The sequence below is a fragment of the Acinonyx jubatus genome, chromosome B3 (genome assembly GCF_027475565.1).
Source record: "Acinonyx jubatus isolate Ajub_Pintada_27869175 chromosome B3, VMU_Ajub_asm_v1.0, whole genome shotgun sequence".
NCBI classification, from domain to species: Eukaryota; Metazoa; Chordata; class Mammalia; order Carnivora; family Felidae; genus Acinonyx; species Acinonyx jubatus.
Window position 1 is genome coordinate 118,420,234 of NC_069386.1, and position 12,572 is coordinate 118,432,805.

Here is a 12,572-nt window from a genome sequence, read left to right on the forward strand (position 1 = left end):
CCCTGACTAACCTCGGCTACACTCACAAGGAAAAGTTTCTTCATATTCTAATAAACACACAATCTATATTTGGTACCAGCTTCATGTCACATTTTCTCTCTTACGTTTTGCAAATATACCCTGGTCTGCACCCTGCCACAGGGATCCAAACAGCTCAGCGGTCTTCTGACAGACAGAGCTGGAACACGGTATTCACATGTGTAGTTAAGTATATGTTACATACTGACCAAACTTCCACATTTGTGAAGTTGCCTCAGCACGGAAGAGTGGAGAATCTCTCTTAAGGCTTTAGTGAAGAGAGGCATTGTAATTCAACAGCAGACCATCATAATGATGTACCCCGATGCGTGCTATGGTAGGATGGCAGGCCACTCCAGTAGGATAGTACCTTCAAGCTAAGTTTTCTTTTCCTTTTTAAATGTGTTACCCAAGTAACTACATAACAAACTATCTCCCAGTTTAGCAGCTTAAAACAGCAAACATTATTATCTCAGTTTCTGTGGGTCAGGAATTAAGGAGCAGTTTAACTGCTCGGTTCTGGCTCAGGCTCTTTCATGAGGGTGTAGTTAAGATGGCCACCGAGTGGGCTGCAGTCATCTGAAGGCTTGCCTGGGGCTGGAGGATCCACTTCCATGATGGCTCACTCTCACATGGATGATGAGATCATGCTGGCTATTGGCAGGAGGCCTCACTTCCTCACCACATGGACTTCTCCACAGGGCTGCCTGCATGTCCTCATGACATGGCAGCTGGCTTCCTCCTCATGACATGGCAGCTGGCTTCCCCCAGAGCGAATGACTCAAGAGAAAGACTGAAGCCAATGTCTTTTATGACCCAGCCTCAGAAGGCTTTTATGACCCAGCCTCAGAAGTCCTACACCATCGTTTAAAAAAATTGTTTTAATTGTGGCAAAATACACATAACATAAAATTTACCATTTCTAACTGTTTTTAAGTGCACAGCTCAGTAGCATTAAGTACATGACATTATTGTGCAACCACCGCCACCATCCACTTCCAGAACTCTTTCATCTTGCAAAACTGAAACTCTGTAGCCATTAAACACTAACTTCCCCTTCTCTCTCCCCCCAGCTGCTGGCAGTCACTAGTCCACTTTTTGTCTCTATGAATTGGGACTATGCTAGGTACCCCATATAAGTGGAATCATACACTATTTGTCCTTTTGTGATGGACTTAATTTGTGCAGGGTAATATCCTCTAGGTCCATGCATAGTGTGACATCTGTCAGAATTTTCCTCTTTATGGCTGATAATATTCTGTGGTATGTATATGCTACATTTTGTTTATCCATTTATTTGTCAGTGGATACTTGGAATGCTTCCCCATTTTGGCTGTTGGTAAATAATGCTGCTCTTAACGTGGGCATACAAATACTTGTTCGTGTCCCTGCTTTCATTTCGAGTATATATCCGGTGTGGAATTTCCGGATCACATGATAATTCTGTTTTTTCCAGGCTAAATGGATCCACTTTATTTTTCTTGTATGAACATACTACGTGGTGGCCATGGATGGGGTCTGGCCCCTCCACATGGAGACTCTGGTGTAGCTCTTTACTGGATGCTTGATGCTCAGTGATAACTTTATAGGCTTGGTTAACACAGTCTCTTCCTAGAGGTTGGGTGACATAGCTGGAGGTCTTGGAGATGGCATCAAAGGTAGCCTTGACAATGATGCCCAGAGGGGCAGTGCTTCCCCTGGACAAGGTATAGTAGTCATTGATAGCAGCCATCAGCAGCAGCTTTTTGGGCAGAGTAGCTGAGATAATGCCAGTGCCTCTCAGGCTAGGGAATGAGGCATACTGGCACAGAGCTTCTGCAGCTGGTCAGCTTGCAAGGGGTGGTGTGGGGCCTCTGATTGAGTCTTGTCCCTGGGTACCCTCGCCGCACAGCGACAGTGGTGAGCTTGGCCAAAGTGATGGTGCCTCGAATGGCAGCGGCTGCCTTCTGAGAGCATTTACCCAGATGGACATGGCTCATGTGGCCCCCGATGGCAACAATGCCTTGAACCTGGTTCACTGGCCAGCCGGGATCTGTTTTTGCACAGGCATCGTCCTTAAGCTCACCCTTAATGGTCATCTCTAGGAAAAAGTCCATGACCCCTTAGGCTCCTTGATGGGCAGGGTGAAGAGATAGATTTCCTCCAGGGACTCAGCAATCATGTCCTTGACCAGGTGGCCCAGCTTGGTGACAGGGAACCACACTTGTCCTTGGCCTTGCCTCAGTGAGCTCTGTGGCTCAAGACACCTGCAGCTCCAGAAGCTGTTGCCCAGACCTCTGGAAGTCGCTGCTTCCAGGCTTCCTACAGCACACGCACGCATCCTCTGCCATTTGGTGTTTTCTTGGAGGAGAAGGGCAATTCTATTTTTAATGTTTCGAAGAACCATCATCCTGTTTTACACAGCCGCTGCAACATTTTACATTCCCACCAGCAGTGCATAAAGGTTACGGTTTCTCCACATCTTCACCCACACTTGGCATTTTCTCTTTCTTTCTTTCTTTCTTTCTTTCTTTCTTTCTTTCTTTCTTTCTTTCTTTCTTTCTTTCTTTCTTTTCTTTCTTTTGATAGTAGCCATCCTAATGGTTGGGAGGTGGTATCACTGTGGTTTTGATTTGCATTTCCCTAGTGATTAGTGATGCTGAGCATCCTTTCATATGCCTGTTGGCCATTTATTTGTATATCTTCTTCCGAGAAATGCCTATTCAAGATTTTAATAGAGTAGTTTGGTTTTTTGTTCTTCTGAATCTTAGGAGTTCTCTATGTATTTTCTGTGTTAGTCTTTGATCAGATATGATTTGCAAATATTTTTTCCCATTTCGTAGGTTGAACTTTTTATTCTGTTGATGGTGTCCTTTGAGATGCAGAAGTTTATCATTTTGATGAAGTACAATATTTCCATTTTTTTCATTGCCTGTGCCTTTGGTGTCCAGGAGGGCGTTGTCAAATCCAATGTCATGAAGCTTTTGCTCTTTGTTTTCTTCTAAGAGTCATATCATTTTAGCTCTTAACATTCAGGTCCTTCAAGCACACTATGTTTGCTGCATCCATGGCTCTGGGATAGGAACAGCAGGGACTGGGGGACGCTGGAGGCCATCTGGAGGGTTGACACCCACAATAATTCAGGTATCTTGTTTTTAAAGTTAAGCAATTCTAGGGGCACCTGGGTGGCTCAGTCTGTTAAGCCTCCAGCTCTTGATCTCAGCTCAGGTTTTGACCTCAGGGTTGTGAGTTCAAACCCCGCGTTGGGATCCACACTGGGCATGGAGCCTACTTAAAAAAAAGTTAAGTAATTCTGTAAGATTTAAAGCGACAATGGGAATCGTTTGTTCTTTCTTTCCCCACTGCTACAATCTTACTCTCCACACCTCAGAGATGCTTGCTTTCAATTATTTCTTTTAAGCACTTTCTTCTGTTATTTACCTTCATATTTCTAAGTCTGCCATTTCTGGCTTTGCATTTTATGTATTATTTATTAAGTTCCTATCAGGAGATGGAAGTTTAGCATTCTCATACTACCCCCACCCCCGCCCCGGCATAACCCCCACCACACGCACACACACTTCCCTTCTTCCCATCCTTGCCCTATACGATAATATCATGTGTTGTTCCATCAGTGTTCACTGTTTTCATTATCATAACTATTCCTTCAGAAACTTCTGGGCCTCTTAGGGTCCTCATTTCTTCTCTCCTATTTATCCATTTCTCTGTTGTCTGAATTTCTGAGGGATTCTCTTAATAATGCCTTCTACTATCTGTTTACCTACATCCAACTCGGTACATGTTGTGAAATGAAGAAATGTTCTGAGTTTCAAATTTCTTCCAGTTCAAGACAATTCACACATTGCCGCAAACCCATGGTGGGAGGTGAGGGGAATACATGTGTGTATACACACACGCGCGCACACACACACATTGTAATTAATATAATATAAAATATACAATACATATAACTATGTGTTTTCCAATTTTCTACAGACTTAAATATTTCTGCACTTAATTAGTTGGACAAAATAATACATACATGTAGCCACACCATGCAACAATCACACAAATATATACAGATTGTGGGGAGATAGACAGCCCTCTCCTCAGAGATAGTCACAGTTAAAAAATTGATTTGTGTATTTTGTGCTTTTCTGAGGCTTTTTTTCCTTCCTAATGTCTCCATGGTTGTTTTTTTTTTTTTAGTCTATTTATATAAACCTACTTAAATATTTTCAGCTACTATGCAGTTTTCCAAAGTTTGAATATGCGCTCTAATTTATTATACCACTCTCCTAGTAAAGAGTAAGTTGTATCCAATTTAGGTATCTGCAGTGAGCACCTTGTACATATATCTGTGTGAGCTTGTGCAAGTATTTCTATAGGGTATGTTCCAAGTGGAATTTGTTGGGTCAAATGCTATGTATACTTGGAATTTTTTATAGTCACTGTCGAATTGGCCTCTCGAAAGGCTTTACCAGTATAGCCTCCAGTCTGGAGTTCAGAAGCATGCCCTTTCTCCACACTTTTGCCAGCATTACACCGTTGATCTTCTGAACTGTCACATCTTTTTCATAAACTCCCTCCCATTTTTACTGACCCTGAGATTAGAATAGAATCTATCTTTGGAAATATCAGGGACGCTTTGTTTTAGGGGACGACCACAGCTGAGATCAGGCCCGGATGGGGAAGGTAAAGGGTTCTCAGTGGTCTCTTTCTTTTCATAATGTCAACTCAGACCAGAAAGAATCTCTGTGAGTCAGCTTCTTTCCGCCACACTGCTTAGGTGCTTTTCTCTCCTGCTTTTGTTTTTGACTGATTTCATCCAAGGAACCTGACCCTTCCCCCTCCTGAAGTAATGAATAACCAGAAAAGTCACAGAGCCCAGCACTGAGTGAAGGAAGCTTAAGGAAAATATTAAAAAGGAAGAAAAGTGTTTGATGTACTTTTAATATAAAATGTGGAAAAAGCAGAGGAAGGGTGGGGGTTGGGGAAGGGAGGGGGAGAAAGATTATTCACGGTAATGGGAACCAAATGTTGGCTGGGCCCAGCGGCTTTTCAAAGTGATAATAACGAAGAGCCAGCAGCACAGGGCACGCCTTAACCCTTCCCTACCTGCACAGCTCCTTCCAGGCAGCTTTTCGGGGGCGGGGTCCACTTGGAAGAGGTCCTGGTACGTGGAGAATTTCTGTTCCCCTCCTGCCACCGTGACGAAAGAAGGAAGGTGGAGGCGAGTGGTAGAACAATGAGTGGCCACCTGCCTGCTGAAACCCCTCCCTCTGTGTCGGAATCTCTCTCTCTGTGCCGGGCTTTCATAATCTCGGGCAAGGAGCAGCCTGCTTGACCAAGAGCTCACCGGTCGTGAGCAACGAGATCATCTCCCTTTGCTGTGTAAAAGGGGACTGAGCCAGAGCCGAGGTCCCAAGGAACAGACAGGCGCACTCTCTCCATCAGTAATAACCCCACTGCATGAAGGCCCGCCCGCCGTGGAGGCTCAAGTCCTCTTGGGTGCCAAGTACGTGCACTTGTCTGAAGGCTCGGGCCTCTGTTTCTCTTGGAAGTCTTCTCATGCCTCTGTGGGATTGACATGTAAAGACTGTTCAGAGCTGAAGGGCACTCCCTGACTTATGACTTCCAGGTGGTCAGGGACAGGCCTGTCAGCCTAGCCGTTTATCTGTGGAGGGAGAAGGGAAAGGGCGATCCTGCTTCAGGTGGCTCTTCACTTCCATCTGGGTTCAAACTTTGTTTAGGCACTTTTGAAAGTCCATCTCGTAGGGGCGCCTGGATGGCTCAGTCGGTTAAGCGTCCGACTTCATCTCAGGTCATGATCTCACGGTTTGTGGGTTCGAGCCCCACATCAGGCTCTGTGCTGACAACTCAGAGCCTGGAACCTGCTTCGGATTCTGTGTCTCCCTCTTTCTCTGCCCCTCCCTCGCTCGCTCACTCTCTCGCTCTCAAAAATATATAAAATTTTAAAAAGTCCAAAAAAAAAAAAAAAGTCCATCTTGTATAAGAAAGAAGGAAGCCTTGTTTTTTTATGTCGAATATTTACCATTTTAGAGAGGCAGCCCCCAAATGTAGGGCAGTGGTAGCGATAGGGCAAGCAGCAGACGAGTGCTCAGACCCAGTGGTCAGCTGGGCGGGCTGCTGGAGCTCCCCAAGCCTGAGTTGCCTCATCCGTAACATGAGGCGGAAGAGTGTCCGCCTGCCCGGAATGTTCAAGGTTTAAGTGAGTTAAAGCAAGGAGAGCAGGTAGCACACTGCCTGGCACCTACCTCTCCCTGTCTTCGTCATTCTCGTATCGCTTACAGCTAAAATTGAAGTATCCGTTTTGTTTCAAATGTTTTTAAAAGACATCTTGGGGGGATTTTATAGTTCTACATTTCACATTTAAGTCTGTGATCTATTTTGAGTCCACCTTTGTGTGAAGTGTGAGGTTTATTTTTTTTAATTTAATTTTATTTTTTAATGTTTATTTATTTTTTGAGAGACAGAGAGAGAGTGTGAGTGGGGGAGGGGCGGAGAGAGAGGGAGACACAGAATCCGAAGCAGGCTCCAGGCTCCGAGCTGTCAGCACAGAGCCCGACGTGGGGCTTGAACTCACAAACCGTGAGATCATGACCTGAGCCGAAACCAAATGCTTAACCGACTGAGCCACCCAGGCGCCCCCGTTGTGGCTCATTTTTTTGCCTGTTGACATGCCATCGCTGCAGCACCATTTGTTAGCAAGCAGATGGCTTTAAAATGGTGATCCTTCCTTCCTCCATCGGGTTGGTTTTTCTAGCTTTGCCAAAAATCAATTGAGCATATTTGTGTGGGTCTTGGATGATTTGATTTGATTTTACTTTACTTTAACTATTTTATTTTCAGTAGTGAGTCTTTAATTTTTTTTTTTTTTTCTTTTTAAGTAGGCTCAATACCCATCATGGGGCTTGAACTCACAACCCTGAGATCAAGAGTCGCATGCTTCACTGACTGAACCAGCCAATGACCCTGAGTCTTGGGTGATTTTAAGTATTCCTAAAACAAAGGCCTATAGCAATAACTGTTTATTAGAAAATCTTCAGCAAATGCTATGTTAGGTTCTAATTTTCTGTTCTTCAACATACCTTTGATATCCTACCGATTTAGGTTCAGAGCAGCTCTTTTCACTTCCTCTGTATGTGTGGGTTGACCTGTTACTCAGTGTAAGCCTTGGTGTCCTCGTCTTAATACAGAATAGTGACCTGTCGCAGTGGGTTGCTGTCAGGACTAAGCACGGTGAGGCGTAGAAGGGGCTCAGCTTGAAATCAGGCGCGTAGAGAGTCCTCGCTCTAATGGTAGTAGCGGTGATGAGAGTCGCCTGCCTGGCCATCCATCCTAAGCCACGCTTACTCATGCTCCTTGCCTTCCCCAAAGCTTAGCTGTCTTTAGCCTTCCCATCATAGTGTCTTCACGCGTGCATGAGTGATCCCAATGAAAGCTGCTGTGCTGTGCTTTCCTTAGATGACACTTTTGACCAGTCACATTTCTATTTCTGAACACAGTATACGTGAGATTGCCATCTTACCAGCTTTAATGACAGTATCTCTCTACCCGTCACCACCCCCACCGTTTAGCCACACTGGATTTCCTGTTCTTCCCTGCTCGTTTATGTGCTACTCCTTCTACCTGGAATGTCCCTTCCTGTTGTCAAATTGCTGGTCGTCTTCTGAGATCATTTCTACTTTGAAGCCTTTCTCGATTTCCCCCATAGGAAGTTGCTCTCTTCCTCTTGTTTTCTAAAGCTAGTGTCCTATTTCCAGCACGGTGGCACCCAGAGTTTGGGGAGTCACAGGAGTTGTTCTTTCTTAATTTGACAAAATATACACATTTTCTTTATGATACATGAATACATAAGATATATCCCTATGTGTTCCTGTTAACATTAAATGATAAAAGCAAGATAATATAATCACAGTGTGCTGGAATAATATGAATGATATGTACCAGAGTACCATGATTGCAGAATAGGATTATGGGTGACATTTTGGTCTGCTTAGTTACACTTTTCAGTTCTTGGACATTTTCATAGTCAGCATGTATTAATTTTTAAATTGACTTTTATGTTCTTCAATGTGCCTTACAGTTTATTATTAATTCAGAAATGCTCTTATTTGAAACAATAAGATTCTTTTTTTTTTTTAAGTTTATTTATTTATTTTGAGAGAGAGTGAGCAAGAGCGGGGGAGGGGCAGACAAAGAGGGAGACAGAATCCCAAGCAGGCTCCACACTGTCAGCACGGAGCCTGATGTGAGCTCGAACTCACGAACCACGAGATCATGACCTGAGCCGAAATCCAGAGTCGGATGCTTAACCGACGGAGCCACCCAGGCGCCCTCAAACAATAAGATTCTTCTTGTGCTTTTGAACTTAAATCTGTAGGATTCCAAAGTTATATTGAAGTATAGAAAATTAGAACCTAACATAGCATTGCTAAAGATTTTCTAATAAACAATTATTGCTATAGGCCTTTGTTTTAGGAATACTTAATATTTGTTAAAGAGGGGAACAAAAGAAAGGGAGGAAAAAAAGAGCTAACATTTATTGAGTGCCCAGTTCATGCCAGATCCTGTACTTCTGTATTCCTGAAAACATGAGCATTTTTACCCTCAAGTACAGATGATGAATAGCTGTGGAAATGTTACCATTTGAGGGGCACCTGGGTGGCTCAAGTCAGTTAAGCATCAACTTCAGCTTGGGTCATGATCTCACAGTTCGTGGGTTCGAGCCCCGCGCCGGGCTCTGTGCTGACAGCTCAGAGCCTGGAGCCTGCTTTGAATGCTGTGTCTCCTCTCTCTCTACACCCTCCCCTACTTCTCTCTCAAAAATAAACATTAAAAAAAAAAAAGAAATGTCACCATTTAAGTCTAGCTCTTTCTTTTTGCTTTTTCTTTTTTATTGTTAAATATAGTACCTCTTTAAAAAAAATGCAGTACCTCTTAATCTCTTCCACCTATTTTGGCTATCCCCCCTCCACTTCCCCTCTGGCAGCTGCTAGTTCTCTGTGTTTACAAATATGCTTTTGGTTTTTGTTTTGTTTTTAGATTCCACTTGGGAGTGAAATCATATAGTATCTGGCTTTCTCTGACTTATTTCACTTAGCGTAATACCCTCTGGATGTATCCATGTTGTCACATATGACAAAATCCCATTCTTTTTTATGGCTGAGTAATATTCTGCGTGTGTGTGTGTGTGTGTGTGTGTGTGTGTGTGTGTGTATGAACACCACATCTTCTTTATCCATTCTTCTGTTGATGGACACGTGGGTTGCTTCTGTATCGTGGCTGTTGTAAATAATGCTGCAGTAAACATAGGAGTGCATATATCTTTTGGACTTAGTGTTTTCATTTTCTGTGGGTAAATGCCCAGCACTGGAATTATTGGATCCTATGGTATTTCTATTTGTAACTTTTTGAGGAACCTCCATACCGTTTTCCACAGTGGCTGCTCCAATTTACGTTCCTACCAACAGTGCACGAGTGTTCCTTTTTTCCCACGTCCTCGCCAACATTTGTCGTTTCTTGTCTTTTTGATACTAGCCATTCCAACTGGTGTGAGGTGGTATCTCATTGTGTTTTTGATTTGCATTTTCCAGATGATAAGTGACGATGAGCATCTTTTCACGTATCTTTGGCCATTTGTACATCGTCTTTGGGAAAATGTCTATTCAGGTCCTCTGCCCATTTTAAATTCAGATTATTTGTGGGGTTTTTTGATACTGAGTTGTGTAAATTTTTTATATATGCTGTATATTAGCCTTTTATTGGACATAGCTGCAGATACCTTCTTCTATTTAGTAGGTTACCTTGTCGTTCTGTTGATAGTTTCCTTCGCCGTACAGAAGCTTTTTATTTTGGTGTAGTCTCGATAGTTTATTTTTTCTTTTGTTTCCCTTGCCTGGGAGGCATATCTAGAAAAATGTTGCCAAGGCCAATGTCCAAGAGATTACTGCTGTGTTTTCGTTTAGGAGTTTTATGGTTTCAGGTTTCACATTTAGGTCTTTAATCTGTTTTGAGTTTATTTTTGTATATGGTGTGAGAAAGCAGTTCAGTGTCATTCTTTTGCATGTGGCTGTCCAGTTTTCCCAACACCATTTATTGAAGAGACTATCTGTCCCCCGTTGTACATTCTTGCCTCCTTTGTTCAAAGATTAATGGGCCATATAAGCATGGGTTTATTTCTGGGCTCTCTATCTTGTTCCCTTGATCTATGTATCTGTTTTGTGCCAGTACCAGATTTTTTTATTACTATAGCTTTGTAGTGTATTTTGAAATCTGGGATTGTGTTACCTCCAGCTTTGTTCTTTCTTGATTGCTGTAGCGATTTGGGATCATGTGTGGTTCCGTTTGAATTTTAGGACTGTTTGTTCTAGTTCTGTGAAAAATGCCATATTTGGTAGGGATTACATTGAATCTGTAGATTGCTTTGAGTAGGATGGACATTTCAACGGTGTTGGTGTCCAGCTCTTTCCGGTATGAAAGTTTCTGCTGTTTTTACTACTTTACTCCTTTTAGAGGAAAATCAGTACTGGCATTTTCACATTGGCATCCTCGACTAGTCTAAGATCTAGTTATTAATGATGATAATGTGCAAAAGAGAGGCCGAAATATTTCTGAAAATAAACTGTCATTTGTGGAATATAAGAAACAACCTGTGAACAGAAGTGGAGAACAATTCTGTTAGAAGCTGAAACAGTTTGGCATTATAAATATCTTTACCATCATCTGTGACTTTGTACAATTTTTCACTTTCACTGGACACTAATATCATGCTTTGTGTGTGGGCAGAAAAACATCACTAGCCTGAAGAGCTAACTATAAGTATATGGCTTATATTTAGAATTTGGATTAAATTTCTGTTTGCTTTGTCTGCTGCCTTTCTGGCTATAACTTAATTTCTTTCACAGATTCGAACAAGCAGTTCAGGCAGATTGGGATGACTACTTTAGTCTTCTTGGTTTCTTACAGTGGCCTCATCATACAAGTGCTGGTCAACAAGTCTTATAAATATGATTTATCATTTTAGCCATGGTTTAACGAACATATTATTCAATAGCAATGATATGGTATTTTAGAAGAGAACCATGATATCCTGGAAAGGATGTAAACAAAAAGAAATAATGAAAGATGTCCCTTTTAGCTTCCAGGCCATTTATGGACCTAGTGGGTATGGAACCAGGCCATAGACAGACACAAAGAGAAAGCCCACATTTCTTCATCAGCAAGTGTCATGTCTGAATTTAGAGCTCTAGAAGTAAAGAGTTTTTGTTTGACTCAATCCCTAGAATACAAATTTCATATTCCTATTTTTATCATATTCAAAGCAAAACTGATGAGTTTCTCTATACGAAGAGGACCCATTTTACCGTATAAGAATATGGATTGCCTGTTGATCACTGAGAAATCAGGTTATGTCTCCTTGACCCTCAAAAATAAGATCATATATAAGAACTAATAGTAGCCAATAGTAACATGCAGGGCTTATGGTATGCCACACACTAAATGCTTTAGGTACCTTAACTCACTTAAAAGCTTCTACTATGTGCTAGCAACTGTTCTCAAAACTCTACATGTGTTAACTTATTTAGTGCTTGCAGCTACTTTTTAAGAGAAGTACTGTTATCATTCCCATTGTACAGATGAAACAACTAACCACAGAGAAATGAAGCAGTTTGCCCAAGATAGGCATTGGTGAATGGCAGCCAGGATTCAAACCCAAGCAAGTGGTCACAGAATCCAAGCTCTTAACCACTCTCCGAGTGATTCTCAATGGTGTGTGTCCGAATCACCTGAAGGGCTTGTTAAAACAGATTGCTGGGCCCAAATCCAGAGCTTCTGGTTCCAGTAGGTCTGGGGGTAAGGCTCAATTATTTTCATTTTTAACAAGTTTCTAGTTGATGCCGCGCGATTGGTTCAGGGGACCACACGTTGAGAATCACTGCGCTGGCACTGGTAATGAATTGGTATTCAGTGCAAGCAGCTGAGGGCCAGAATAATGAGTTTTCAGGGGTATCCTGTCAGAGGCAGGTGCCTGCAGCTTGCACTAGCTGTGACCTTGGACTAAGCACCTCCAGTAAATCTCGGGGACAGCACATTTCAGTAGACTTGTCTTGACATAACGGAAGCATGTGCCGTGGTTGCCATGTTATGGACTTGATGAATAAGAGGCCAGTTTCTAGTGTGGTGAAGGATTGTTTCTATAGATTCTATGTTGAAGGTAGCTTGGGAATGGGCTCCTAGAAGCAACACACACACACCCACACACACGCGCGCGCGCGCACACACACACACACACACACACACCCACCCCTGCAGTAAGAAAAAAAGACCTGACCATGAGTACACATTTTATTTCCTTCCCTTTGGTCCTATACCTTTAAAAAAAACCAAAAAACAAAACAAAACAAAAAAAAACTCCTTTCTTGTGATTTCCCCAGTATTTTCCCTATTTTATGAAAACAACTATAAAGAAAAGAAAAAAGGGCTGGTGGAGAAGGTAAAAAGTTTAAGAAAAGAAAAAGGTAGAGTTTTTGGGTTTTTTTTCCTTTTTT

General features: G+C 42.4%; 1 protein-coding gene across 16 annotated transcripts in view; it reads left to right on the forward strand.

Annotated features, from left to right (window-relative positions):
* TTLL5 (tubulin tyrosine ligase like 5) overlaps positions 1-12,572 on the forward strand; it is a 282,100-nt gene that overhangs the window by 161,482 nt on the left and 108,046 nt on the right. The window lies entirely within an intron of this gene.